Genomic DNA, 14,839 nt, shown 5'->3' with positions numbered 1-14,839 from the left:
TATATATATTTTTACTTGTAACCACTGGATGTTCATGATATTTATTTATTGCATTTGTATCCCAGTTCGTGTTGTGTTGTGTGTGTTTTTTTTGTGCTTTTGCATGTAACAATTTAAATTAAATTTTGTATTTATTAATTTTTTTTATTTATTGCATTTTGTATCCTGGTTCATGTTGTATGCAAATATTTCCACATAGTGAGGTAGATATGTGGGGGCGTGTTGGAACGAGCCGTTTTAGGGGGGCGTAGCAGAGTCTTAACTTTGATAAAGAATATGTCTTTGGTTTTGAGACTTTAGTCTTTGCAACTTCAGGGATCTTATCTATGCACAATCAGCTTGTAACACTCCAAAGAGAAAGGAAAACTTGAAATCGCATCATATGACCCCTTTAAAATGTTTTTCAGGTTTTTTTTTTTACTAGATTTTTTTTATATGCCTTTGCATGTATAATTGGATATTAATTTCACAAACTTTCACAAAAATGTAAATCATCACTTACATAGTAAATGAGATGTTGTTTTAACTAAAACATTTCCATTATTTACCAAATATAAAAAATATTGATGGGCAATTTAAAATGCATTTCATTTCTTTATGAACCTGAAGTAAAGGATGTTAATGAGGTGAAGAAAAGGGGAGGCAAGTTTCAAAGTGCAACATTGTAATCCAATGAAATAATTCAACAAATAACCATATATTGAGTAAATCAGAAGAGCAAATTGCAAGAATGAAGGCGAAGAATAGTGTCAGTGTTAGCCTGACCCAGTGAAAACTACAGTCAGATGTTATTCAAGAAGTTTAACACATTAACATCAAATTCGAGTTTCTGTGGTTTTAAGTCAGAATCTTAGTTGAATAGGTGTATGATGAAAGCTCCCCTGAGAGAAACTTGACTCTTGTTTACTTAACCTCACTGCTTTTTGACTTTTTGCCATTCTTCCACCTAATTTGGTTGGCACACACAGTTTTGTACAAATCTAAGAAAGTAAATTTGCATCTGACATTCAAACTGCTATTGCAAACACCTTCCAACCTAAATACACTCCTAAGTGTATGTTTACAGTGACTGCCCTCTTATGTGTCTAAACACAAAGGTAATTTGAGGTTTCAGAAGTTCGAATGACACCGTTTCATCAGTCGCACCTGTAGTGTGTCATGCTTCTGAGGTTTGTTGAACTTAAGATGTATTGATATGCATTTGACCAGTGAGTTCTCGCTGCCAGCATGCTTATTTTCCTATGTCGTCTCATCTCATGTCATATCTTTTGCTCGTGCTGGTCTCTCTTCTTCTTTGGCCACCAAATACACAGAGGTTAATGCATGGATGGGGCCAGAGGTCAAAAGTTAATGTTCTCTGACACAGTGGTCTCTTCCCCTTGAGACAGTCAGGCGTCTTGAGTTCAAATGCCCTGGGCGACCTGCTGGACCTGTGGAACCAGAGAATAAACCTGCAAGAGTTTCAAATCCCCAATTCAATGACAGAAGTCATTTTGTATGGCAAGACTAGATTATACTTCATTCAGTCTGCCACACTTGTTTGTGACAATCACTTGAAAAATAATTTTAAAAAGAGTATAAATCTACACATACTTTGGTTTTGAAAGGTTTTGAGGAGGCATAGCAGTCAAATGTTTGGAATAATTAGTTTTAAAAAACACTTTTACAGTATGCTCACTAAGGCTGAATGTATTTGACAAAAAAAAAATAGTAAAACAGTAATATTGTGAAATATTATTAAAAATTAAAATAACCATTTTCATTTTTAATATATCTTAAAATAAAATTTATTTTTGTGATGTAAACCTGAATTTTGAGCATCAGTACTCTAGTCTTAAGTGTCACATGATCCATCAGAAATCATTCTAATATGCTGATTTGGTGCTCAGAAATATTTCTTATTATTATCAATACTGAAAACAGTTGTGCTGCTTAATATTTTTGTGTTTTGAGTCAAAATCTCTTCTGAAATTCTAGTGGCAACATTTTGAGGTTGCTGTTTTCTTTTCTACTCGGGACAATTTAAGCAAAACTCTCCATCCGGTCTCCATTCCTTCTCTTTGCTGTTAGCCAGAAATAATTGAGCTAAAGTAATCTCATTTGTGACTTTTCCTGTGGGTTTCATGTTTGAACAGGTTTTGTATTCATGTAAATAACAGATGAAAACATTGATGGTTAGACCTAATAAATATGTTTACACTGAATGCAAAACCAGCCAGTACATGTTCCCAGAATCTCCAAAATCTGTAAAATACCTGTGATGCTGTAAAGATGATTATCAACAGGCTGAATTGCAGATGACATAGTCCATAAAGAATATGTTGAGGATGGAGGCCAATGTACAGAATGACTGAACAAAAAACATACTTAAACACACATGCGTCTCTGTTCTGAGGTCAAAGTTTGGCGTTCTGTGAACCATGGTTCTGTGAAAAGCTTTGGAGCACAGGTCACCAGCTCGAGATGGTGAAGGAATGAAGGGCGGATATTGTATCTCCATTTGTGTGGCATTTGAGGTCATAGTTCAAAGATGAAAGGTCCCCTAAGTTCAAAGGTCAACTTGGTGAGATAGCCCTGAAATTGCTGATCCGGTGTGTCTCCGGGATCCAGGAACTTGCAGCTGAATCACACTTGAAAAATGCAGATTCATGCTGAAATGCTACAACAATGCTAAAAAACAACAACAACATTTTAGAACAATTCTATTGGCAGAAAAAAATATTCAACCTTCATATTCAAATCTAAAACAGCTAAACAATATACTGTGTAAACTTCTTGTTATACTGTACTGAATATTGGAACGGTCGTGATTACCTATAGGCTACAATTATACGTTTTGTTCTGTCAAATAAGTTACTACATCAATATTTATCCATTTTTGCTTATAAAATGCAGTGTATCTGAAGCCATAAAGTATTTTTTTCCCCTCAGATTACTTAAAGTGAGAGGTGTGGTGACGCACGTCTGAATGCTCCTAAGGAGTTATTCGCCATAAAACAAGAAGAAGAAGAAGAAGAAGAAGAAGCACGTCTGGCTGTGCGCGCGCGCACGCACGTACACACACACAAAGCGTCTCCTGTAGCTTTAAGCTGCGCTCGCTCAGTCAGTCAGTCAGTCAGGGAGTCAGAGAAGAAGAAGAAGAAGAAGAAGAAGAAGAAGAAGAAGAAGAAGAAGAAGAAGAAGAAGAAGAAGAAGAAGAAGAAGAAGAAGAAGAAGAAGAAGAAGAAGAAGAAGAAGAAGAAGAAGAAGAAGAAGAAGAAGAAGAAGAAGAAGAAGAAGAAGAAGAAGAAGAAGAAGAAGAAGAAGAAGAAGAAGAAGAAGAAGAAGAAGAAGAAGAAGAAGAAGAAGAAGAAGAAGAAGAAGAAGAAGAAGAAGAAGAAGAAGAAGAAGAAGAAGAAGCACGTCTGGCTGTGCGCGCGCGCACGCACGTACACACACACACACAAAGCGTCTCCTGTAGCTTTAAGCTGCGCTCGCTCAGTCAGTCAGTCAGTCAGGGAGTCGGAGGGATAGAGCGAGAGAGAGGAGGAGTGTGAACATTGCGGAGTTCTCGGGGATTCCGAGAATATACAGTTCAGACTGAGACCCGACAGTCGGTGCTGGAGCCCGACGAGTTTTTGGACTCTTACTTCCATTTGGCGCGGCGCACGGCGCACGGCGCACGGATAGCGGAATCAGGTACGTGTCGAGACCACTCGATGCTGGAAGGACTCCGCTGCATATGACTGCTGTTTGCTCTGTGTTTATTGTGGTCCGACTCCTAGGAGGTGCTGAGGGGAAAAAACGGAATGTGAGACGCCGTTCACACGGGACGCGTTCTTTGGTTCATAAAGAGGACGCCGTGGTTAAAAGTTTAACTGTTTTTAACTTGACACCGCGTCTTAAACCCGCAGCAGCGAGACCAAAGACGACGAGCGCATGCTGTGTGAATCGCAATGGTCGCTCCTGTCATTTAGTTTCCATTTTGTTTCTCTGTTACAGTCAGTGCGATGTTACCCTTTCATTTATATCCTGGCTTATTTTTCATACACGAGAACTGGTTATTTATATCTCTGTGTTTCCAAGCCATATCTTTTATAATATTTTATAATTTAATATTATGTAATGGAGTGAATGGGATTTATTGTAGTGATCTTGACTCTTCTCTGTACTGATGATCCATATATATATATATATATATATTTGTTTATATAACATTATTAGTATCTGCCAAAAGGTTATGCTTAAGAGATGTCATTAGTAGTCATAAAAGTCATTAATACTCTTGGTTCATCTCTAAAGGACAAGATCTTACGCACATTTTGGACACTTTGCATAGTTTATAGTTTTCATAAGGTTTCCTGTGGCTTCAGTCAATAAAAATGGGGCAGAGGAGGTCAAGGGTTGCAGTTTAAAGGTGGTCCGAGATCATAGTTAGGGTTCAGTGTTGGTTCAGGTGGCTTTGTTTGGTAAAGGAAAAGACCAGTTACTTTAAAAGTGTTTGTCTTGGTCTGTTCAAAGAGCATAGATGTGCACGTGTTTTGAAGAAGTTAATTGAGAAACAAGTTATTTATTCAGTTTTCTTATCGAAAATCTTTTACTCTCATATCATGTGTCTGATATCATATCATATCAGGCATTTGTTTTGTCTGTTAGATCTGCAATACAGGTGCAAAATTATTCTTGTCTCCAAATACTCTCCTGACATTGCTGACAGCGCTATGTGACCTGTTATCCGGCTGCTTTAAGATTGATACTGACTTGAAATTATGTTATCACTGCTAGAGAAATGAAAATGAACACATGGCGACCTAATTTCTCAGAGGAGATGTCAATACAATGAACTGAGAGTGGTTAAAACCGTGCTGGGTCATTGTCATCTCAAAATAGTATCCTAAACATCAGCCTCAACATTGTGATGTCTGTTCACCACCTTCTGGCTTAGACCTTTCTTATGATGTTTTACTTTCATCATTAAGTGGCTTTTTTTTACAGTAGAACTCCAGCACATGGTTGTAGCTTGTGCAACATAAACTTGCATGGTGTAACGTGTCATAAATCCATAGAAGCCATGGGCGCTTTACACTCATTAACAGGTCAGTTGACTGCTCAGGGACACAGTGGTTGCGTGTTTGTTCCTTGTGCAATGAATCTTGTTTTATACAGTGTATATCAGTGATAATAGGTGGCCTGGAGATCAACAGGAAGCGGTGCTGTTTATGCAGGAGGTTTTGTACATCAAAAGAAGGGATGGAGGTGGTTGTCTGGCTCAGGGAATTGAAATGCTGAGACCGTATGAAATACAAGGCACAGATTCTTCTCCCCTCAGCCTTGGGACAGAGGCAGGACTTTCATTTAAAGCGATGGATTGATTTTTGCTGATTGATTTACTGTAAACGATTTATAGTTTGCTGGGAGATGCAACTCTGATAAATTGAGCATCACCACATATTAGAACAACAGCAGTGACCTCAACACACCAACCAATTGACCAGCCAATGCATTTTTGGATAATTCAAATTATACACTTTATTGCCCCTTATGCATTTTGTATACACATTTTGGCATAGTTAGATTATGGGCCAGTAAATTTATGCAGTACTACTACACTCTTTAACATTTGCAGATACCATCTAGATCTGGCTGTAACTAGATGTTAATCTGGCCTTGTTACCATTTAGCAGCTAACCATGAATGATTAGCAAAGAACGGTGGATGAAAAGCATGTAAGTCATTTGTAAAGCCTCCAAAACGGAGAAATGCTGATCCTGAGAAACATGATATCGACAACTTGTATAACAAGCAAGTTAATTTAATATAATTACCCAGCTGACCTCTAACTGCCAGCTGTATTTCTGTATTGGTCGCTATGTCCTGAGGTGAGATGGACCTGGAGGTCAAGGAATCCTGGCAATTGGGTTCAGGAAGATTTTACTGCTCCTGGGGGACATTACTAATGGTGTCTTATTTTAAGCAGGTTATATGCTGCGCTAAGTGAAACGCCAGTGATTCTACAGTTGTAAGGCTTAGTCGTTTGTCTCTCTGAGCCGCGAGATGAATACATGCAGATTTCGCAGTCCAAGGCCGCAGCGTGCCAAGCTGTCCTTCACACCGTATTAGTGGCCTGTCCTTTCAGAAACCTTCAAAGTCCTGAGAAGGACACAAACCCTGCAGTAATGCTGAAGAGATGAACACTCTCAGAATGATCTGCAATCAGCGCATCAGTACGACATTCGCAGAGCAGGCGTCAGGAATGATCCCGGCTTCAATTATTTCTCACATCTAAAAGCTTTCAGATCGCACAGGCCCAAGTAATTAACTAAAGAGGAGTTTTCAGAATTTATGAATGAAAGATGGATGTGTGGGTTATGAAGACTGCTGCTTGAGGTTGAACCGTTTTAATAAGCTTTGTTTTGTAAGCGAGAGTTTCAAAGGCGTCAGTTAATATCTTAAGGGTTTTTAGCGATGTTGTCTTGTACCATGATTCTCAGGTAAATATTACACTCTATATATATGTATGTATGTATATGTGTATATTAGTTAAATAATGCAAAAGAACATTCATTTATTTATTATTCATTTATTATTATATTTTATTTTTGTGATTCTACTGTATGCATTTTTTTTCAGCTGTGGGGACAAACATTTTTTTCCCAAAATAATTAAAGTAAATTGAGTCCAGTGTCGCTTTTTCGCTTTGGTCCCCATTGACTTTCATTGTAAATGTTTATGCCCATACAAGTCACGAATACCTTCTTTTGTGTTCTACAGAAGAAAGTAAAGGCCCCAATATACTTCAAATGAAGTTCGTTTTCATTCTTCGTTTGGGGGCAAAAAGAAGTTTGAAAAGGCAGAGCGACGGTATACTGTATTCGAACATTCCGAGTCCGACACCACGTGCTGCTGGAGGCATGGTGTAGATTATTATGTGTCGCACGTATGCCCTAAACACAACCATGCAATGATGAACTGTATCTAGGTGTGAGACGGGTACCAATGGTCAGAATATTATAGACAAAAGAATAATGATTAGCAGCAGTTCAGAGTCAAGTATCATGTTTGCAATACAAAAGAACCATACCATTTCCAGTATCAGTCCTTTATGGGAAATGTGAATGGCTCATAGTCTGAAAACTTTTTTTTTTTTTTAGTCTGAAAACTTTAGCATGATGTGAAAAAAAAATATTTGGGGAGTCATCAATAAAACAAACATGTTACTTTATTTTATGATTGTTTATTTATTTGAATAAACTGGGTAAATTATTGCACCTTTTTATATTTTATGTGGTGTCATGATTTAATTTTGATAAAAACAAAGGTTAATTATTGTATGTTCTTTTGGCATTTCATTTATTGCATACCTTTTAAATTTGCTTACAGAAAAAACGACAGCAGCAGCAGTATGGTGTAAAAACATTTATTAGAAACATTTATTTACATTTACTACTCGCCACCTTATCTTCACCCTTTCCTTTCATTCTTTTCATGGCTTTGGAAAACTTGCATCGGATGATTCTCCATGTCGCTTTGCATAACTTGTGCTTCATTGCAGTTTCTTTTTAGGATTTTAATTCTCCGAATCTTTAAAGTCTCTCCGCGAGCGATCATACAGGTGCGGATATATTGGTACCAGCTCAGCTATTCGACACTCCAGTATTCATATTGCTAGTAATTTGGTGTTGTTGCTGTTCTAGATGTTGTTCTCCTGTCTGACCTCCATGGAATGAGAAATGAACCGGGGGGAAAAAAATCTCATATCAAAGAAGGTGGAGTTCCCGAACCCACCCACCGATTGCATAATCACCATGGACCAATGGAAGCTCAAATGTGTTTAGGAGCCAAAACGAACTCCCCAAGAAAGTTCACTTTGGCCAGCTGTTTCGAACTGCCGAAACAAACTCAAAACGAACTTCGTTTCGGCATGATTTTGTTCGAAATGATGTCATATCAGTTCATTCTTCGATTTTGTTTGAAGTATATCGGGGCCTTAAGTCATGCAGATTTTGAGCGACCCGAGGTTAAATAAATGATGGCAGAACTGTAATTTTTGGCTGAACTGTCCCTTTAAATCACATGCTGACTTCCCTCGACAAAATCTGATCACAAGTAGTGACCGGTATAAGCGGTGACCACTTGTGATGGGATCACGTGAGACTGATGTTAATACCAGATGTAAACCGGGTCTTTGTATTTATCGCAGCTTTGATCTAATAGCTTCCTGCTTCGGTGGATGTCATGGGGCCTTTTTCATGCGGACTGTTTCTACCAAGACTCATTTCATGCAGAGGTCAGAGGTCAAACACAGTGGAGCAGATTTACACCGCCTTGTTTTTTTGAGCACAGAGCTGCACGATAAAACCCCAGAAAGTAATAAAGTCCTGTCACTTTCGGAGCAGCCCACCCGTCACTGGCCTCAGACTGCTGAATCACTTAAGACTTACTTAAAGGGGTTAAAACGAGCTGAGCTGTTGCCAGGCAACAAGGGACACCTCAGCAGCCACTAGATGCGGGGTGTAGCTACCCGTCCCTCTCGCACAGCCAGTGGTGAAAGCGTTGAAAGATTCTCACCGCATGCCCCTGCTCTCAAAGCACTCTAATGCTTCACACGCACTGGGATCTGCAAAGTTTGCCTTTTTCACAAGTTGAGTTGGTATGTTTCACCCGGTTATAATAAAATCATTTCAGCTCCAGTGGACATTGAGCTGAAACCAGAATTGAGTATTTGAGTGTGCTGGATGCTGGACGCATGTGTGTCTGTCCAGAGACTGGATGAGGGCCATGTAGAAACTGGTTCACCTGTGGCCGGTGACCTGTGGTAGATGTTTGTTTACATGTGCTGTCGCTCTGCTTGTGTAAGTACATTTACATGGCTGATTTGGTCGCAAAGGCCAGACAGCTCACATAGAGCAGATCTTTTCTTTAAGCCACCTGTCTCTGTCCAGGGCTGCCCTTGTCAGTTATTTTAAGGTATGGCTTGCCCTAAATACACTTAAACAGGTTTAATAAAGGTCAATGATCAGTTTGACTAGGCCGCTTGTTGTTGCCCTTTAGATTTGTTTACGTGAATGTGTGTTGATATAATATAATTTTCATTTTAGCTCATTCATTGCTTACCCATTATAAAGTGTTTATTCGCATTCTAGAGTCATTCTTATGGGCAGCATTTGTCATTTAGGTGGTTGTTTGTAGTGATGGATCAAAATTTCAGGCAGGTAGATAATTGTTAATGGGGATGAACATTTTGAGCAATTTTTTATATATATATATATATATATATATATAATATACAATGATAATATTTATACATTTATTTATAAGTAATACGGATCATTTGTCAGTTGAGTGAAACCTGATTTTTGGTCTTTGTTAAAATGCCTTAGCTGGTACTTAGCTAAACTTGGGTTCTACAGCTTTCGAGTTGTTGGCATGTTGCTGTCTTGTTTTCACTGATGAGGTCATTTTCTAAAGGTCCTTAATCATAAATTGTGTATGTGATGTGTGTGATTCAGTCGCAGTGTTTACTGAAGGCATGTGTTGTGAGTGTTCCTGTCGTCTGATAAGACCCTTGTACGTCACTGATGCGAGGAGCATGTGCTCTCTGGATACTGGGGTTAATGAACCTGCTGTAGACTTTCTCTCTCCTGTGTTCGTGTTTTCTGAGCTGCCTGATCAGACTCTGCAGCAGTCTTCATACACTCCCTTTGAGAGGAATAAAATAAAGAAAAGTGGGCCATGGTGACCTATTTTTCTCACAGTTCAGGGAGGCCGAGGGTTGCGGTGCTGCAGTCAGTCAGATGGGGTGCAGGGGCTGTCGCCAGACGCAGCCGCACAGAAGTGGGTCAACAGCAGGAGCTGTGTCTTGTGAATGGCTTGTCAAACAGTATAGGGAAAGCTGCAAATGAAGCGCACATTATACGCCCAAAACTGTCCATGGAGGTCCAAGGTCTCTCAGGGCCTTCACACTCATTGCCACCACTGGGATAAAAGCTGAGAAAATACAATATGGTATCAGTTACAGTTCAGAAACAATGGCTTTGCATACTGTACATCACAGCTAAATACAGCCATCACTCCTCTTAAGGAGTATATCTCTTTATATAGGTTTATAATTTTATTTATGTATACTTATTTTTATTCAGATATTTTGTCTACAAATCTCTTAACTCAAATATTGTCCGAATACAAAATAATTTCAGTTACCGTTCAGAAGATTTTTTTTTAATGTATAATATATTTATTTGTTTTATTTATGTGATTATTAAATAGTAAATTTTTATTGTTATTAAAATGTAAATTTATTTATTAAAAATGTTTTTTTTTTTTTAATATATGCATTAAAAATGATGGCTAGAAATATATGAAAATGAACTTAAAGTTGACGTCCTCATGTCACAAACCGTCAATCTATCAACGAATTGAACTCTTAAAAATCCCGCTCGTTCTCTTTTCATGTCTGCTAAACCTTTTCATAGAAATACTTCTACAACAAGCATTTGGTTACACTTTACAAGAAGCTCTCATTTCTTAACTTTATAGTTTTAAAAATTAAATTTTTTTTTTAAAAATTTTTTTTTTTTTTTTTATATATATATATTTTTTTTTTTTTTCTACAAATCTCTTAACTCAAATATTGGCTGATAACCAATATGATCCTGATATATTATTTTGTAGCGGTTTTATGGTGTGTGGACTTTATGAAACCTTTCAAATCTGTAAAGAAAGCTTCAGTCCAGATTCATGTACACTTAATAAAGTGCCTCTTTGAGACAGATCTGAGATCATGAACTGATTCTCTCATTGGTCTCCTAAGCATTTCCTCAAAGTCGCTGAATTTACGAGGTGTGAATGCACAGCTCGAGTCAAGGTTTTTTTTCCATGGCTCAGGGTAATTAAGATGACATCAGTATCGCCACAGTGGTGAAAGCCAGGAGTCATGGGAGAATCACTGCATCATTATTACGCTCTTGGACACAGATCCCAGTGGGCGTGGCCTTTTATGACTGATTGTTGTTTTTGTAGAACGTAAAAGGTCAACGGATCCGTCAGCCTACTGAGAGAAAGACACAGAGCAGGAGACAGGACTTTGAACACCAAAAAGCGTTTCTTTTTGAATAATGACCGTTTATATTGCACAGTTCAATATTTGATTTAGGCAAGCTATTTGCATCTAACAGGCACAGGGAGACTTTGACCCGACCAGGAGTTTGAGTATTTGAGATTTTGAGTTGTGTTCACGCGCCACGGCTCTTATCATGAATGCTGTGAGTAATGGAAAGCAGGTCGGCCTGCGCTGGAAGTGTGGGGTGCAACTGTAAAATGTGGCAATCGTAACAACCTCAATATCAGCTCAGAGTGATGACGCATTACTCCAGAAATGACTCTGGTCCTTCAACTTTGTGAGAAATGTTTAACAAAAAACAAAACCAACAACAACAACAAAAAAGATTTTGATTTGAGCTGCTTTATTTTGAATGTCTGGTTTTATTGTTTGACAGTGTAAAGTTTTGAAAACTTCTATTATCTGTTTTTTTTATCCCAGGTTATTATCTTGACTTCCAAAGTCGGTGCAATTATAAAGCTGAAATGAATTGACTGAACTGAAATTCAATTTCAGTTCATGTCATGATAATGCTCGTGTCACTTTTTTTTGCTTTACATGCATATTTCCTGACAGCTATAAGAATTTGTACCACATAAAACGAATATATTCAGTATTATTAAAGTATTAAAGCAATGATGTTAACGTTAATGATGGTGTGTTCTTGTTAATAATTGAGAAAATTATACTGTAAAAAATAATTTGAGTTATAAATAAAATATTATTAGAGTACGTTTTGCAAGAAAATACTTTTTCACTCTTTCTACTTAAAAAAAAAAAAAAAATGTTACTTGACATTTCTTTGTAATTATTTGTGGAATTTACTAGCAATTTCTGAGTGTTCAAACTAAGTTTCAAACTTTTTATTTTTATTTTATTTTTACTTGTTCAAGTGGTAGAATTGTCCTTGTAATGGAACCTTTTAATATAACATTTTATATTTTTTCATGATATTATCTGTTTATGTTAATCACTATATTATAATCATTAATCATTATATTAATATTAATCAGTTGAACTCTAAATAAACTTAATTAGTTGCTAATGAGCTCCATTACTTGGATAAAAAAAAAAACAATGCAGCATAGAACAAGTACGTAAAGTAGTATTTTAATAAAGTGTTTATTTATTGATATTTGTTATCGTCAAAGTTGTTTCATTAGTGTTTAAAACATGTAAATATCAGAAATCATATACTATTTGTGATCATTTTACCATTAGTTTGTAAATTGTCTTAAAGAGTTTTTAAAATGCACATATTTTGATGTACAAGTTTTGTTCTACATTTTTCTTTCACTGTCTACCCCTATAGTGTGTTTTATCATGTTGGTCCACTTCTCGTCATGTCTACAGCCCTGTTAAACCATGGCATAATCACTCTAATATCTCTTATGACTTACTGTTCCCTGCTCACTTCCCTAGTTTGAGTATGATTTAATAACTCATGGACTGATGCATTGGCATGAATGACCTTTGGTCTAATTGAGCATATCGTGTTGCGCAGGGATCGTGTCCCAAACAGGGCCAGGTGGGTGTTCCCGCGGTAATCTGATGAATTCCAGTGAAGGTGAGGAGAGCGGTGACGTCTCGGACTCCTGCGTGCTGCCAGAGGAGTCCATGGCAGATGGTTTCCAGCAGGATCACATATGATATGCGATAACGTTACAGTCAGGAAAGGTCAGTCGACACGGCACTGCAAAGTCTCCCACGAAGGACACGGTCCACGCATTTCTCCCCTCTTACCCCACCTCGGTGTCAATGTACAGAGGCCAGTCCAAATATTTGTTTAAAGTGATGAACCTTGTGCAACCAAGGGCACTGCATTTGCATGATGATAAAAGGCGCTTCATGCTCTCCTGTAACACTTGCAGTGTGTAACTTCTCTTTTTGTGTCATTTCTATTCTTCAGAAAGGCACTAGAGATGCATATTTCTCCAAATGGTTAGTTTTTAATAGTTTTTTTGCACTTTTATGATAGTGACTTAAAGTGCTGGGGAGACGAGTGAAATGACACAATAGCAGCATGCTAGTTTGGTGCAGATGTAGCTGGTGGACCAGAAAGCCGTGATGTTCACCAGCAAAACATGCATGTTAACTGAGGACTGGTTTAGCTATTTAAAGGAATATTCATCTGAAACGGAGACAAACAATCTGTGGATGAAGGTTAAAAATACACCAGTGAGACATTTTGAAATTCCGCCTCTGTCTGAGTTCAGTGTTAAGGTTAAAGATCCAGCATTCAGATAAGTCTCCCCCGCTGGGGAGGAGATAACAGGCACGCAGATTGAAAAGAGAGAGAGACGTTTGGGGTGTGGTGTGGGTGTGGGTGGGGGATTTGAGATGTCTATCTGGCAGTGTGAAGGTTTTTGTCTTGCAGATCCAGTTCAAGGACGCCTGCAGGCAAGGCAGCCCTGACTGTGCCAGCGATGCATCTCAAGGTCACATGCACTCACCCTGTGACTCTCTGCAACAACAGGAAGAGGGGGGAGCGGGGGGAATTGGGGGCACTGTAAAATCCTTCATTTACCCCCACCCCACCCTGGTTAACCCCTCAATGTCTTCCTGCGACCACGGATATTGTGGCTGCATTGAGGCGCCAGTCAAGGGCTGTCTTTGATTATCCTCAGACGTTTTAAAACGACTCTGTAGTGCCACATATTCCGGTGCAGCCAGGAAAGAGAGTGTGTGCGGTTTGAAAATGGGGCTGAAATGGAGTGAGAGAGGTTTTAATATAACTTAGCCATTCAAACGGGCATGCTAACCGCTTCCTCTCGTGCTTTTAACTCATGCATCCGTTTTTATCTGCGGCGATTAACAGTTAAACCTCCGTTAAGTCTGCAGTCTCACTGCCCTAGTGCCCTGCGGTCACACACAAGCTTAGTGTAAAATTCCCGTTTCACATCACACGGCTGTTTGTTTGAGTAGTTTGGACTGGAAGCATCTTTCTAGCGTTGAGAGAGCATTTAAAGGATTAGTTCATGACTTTTTTAAATGTTTTTCTGTATTTATATGTGCTTAGTTTTAGTAAAATCTAAAATTATTTAGTAAAAATAAAATGTAAATCGTGTCGAGAGAGTATTTAATTTAATTGAGATTTCAATTGTTCCTTTCTCTTTGGAGTGTTACAAGCTCTTGGTGCATGAAGAAGATCTGTAAAGTTGCAAAGACTAAAGTCTCAAATCCAAAGAGATATTCTTTATAAAAGTTAAGAGTCAACCACGCCTACCTAAAACGGCTCGTTCTAACACGCCCCCACATGTCTACGTCACGATGTGAAAAGATTGGGGGGCGGGGGCCCCTGGGCTTGAGGTTATGTTTGGGCCCTATACCTACACTACAAATGCCCTCAAATAGAACATCATTATGGAATAACACAAAATCCACAAACATATGCTTTGAGGTTCATAAATAGTACAATTAATATGCAACATGTCTAGGCTATATACAGGTGCATCTCAATAAATTAGAATGTCGTGGAAAAGTTCATTTATTTCAGTAATTCAACTCAAATTGTGAAACTCGTGTATTAAATAAATTCATTGCAAACAGACAGAAGTAGTTTAAGTCTTTGGTTCTTTTAATTGTGATGATTTTGGCTCACATTTAACAAAACCCACCAACCCAACAAACAAAAAAAACAGATTTTTTCTGATTAGTATTATAAAAGTTATTGTCACATCACGAGTTTCACAATTTGAGTTGAATTACTGAAATAAATGAACTTTTCCACGACATTCTAATTTATTGAGATGCACCTGTATA

At 38.1% G+C, this 14,839-nt stretch overlaps 1 protein-coding gene across 1 annotated transcript in view; it reads left to right on the top strand.

Annotated features, from left to right (window-relative positions):
- The first annotated feature begins 3,475 nt into the window (after positions 1–3,475).
- The window catches only part of nrip1b (nuclear receptor interacting protein 1b), a 33,179-nt gene continuing 21,815 nt past the window's right edge, over positions 3,476–14,839 (top strand). Inside the window, 1 exon segment of the mRNA XM_016269566.1 lies at positions 3,476–3,678. The gene's annotated coding sequence lies outside the window, so the exon portion shown is untranslated.

The sequence above is a fragment of the Sinocyclocheilus grahami genome, unplaced genomic scaffold, assembly GCF_001515645.1.
Source record: "Sinocyclocheilus grahami isolate Dianchi unplaced genomic scaffold, SAMN03320097.WGS_v1.1 scaffold53.1, whole genome shotgun sequence".
Lineage (NCBI taxonomy): Eukaryota > Metazoa > Chordata > Actinopteri > Cypriniformes > Cyprinidae > Sinocyclocheilus > Sinocyclocheilus grahami.
The sequence above is the reverse complement of the archived record's forward strand: the minus strand, read 5'-3'. Positions and strand labels throughout refer to the sequence as shown.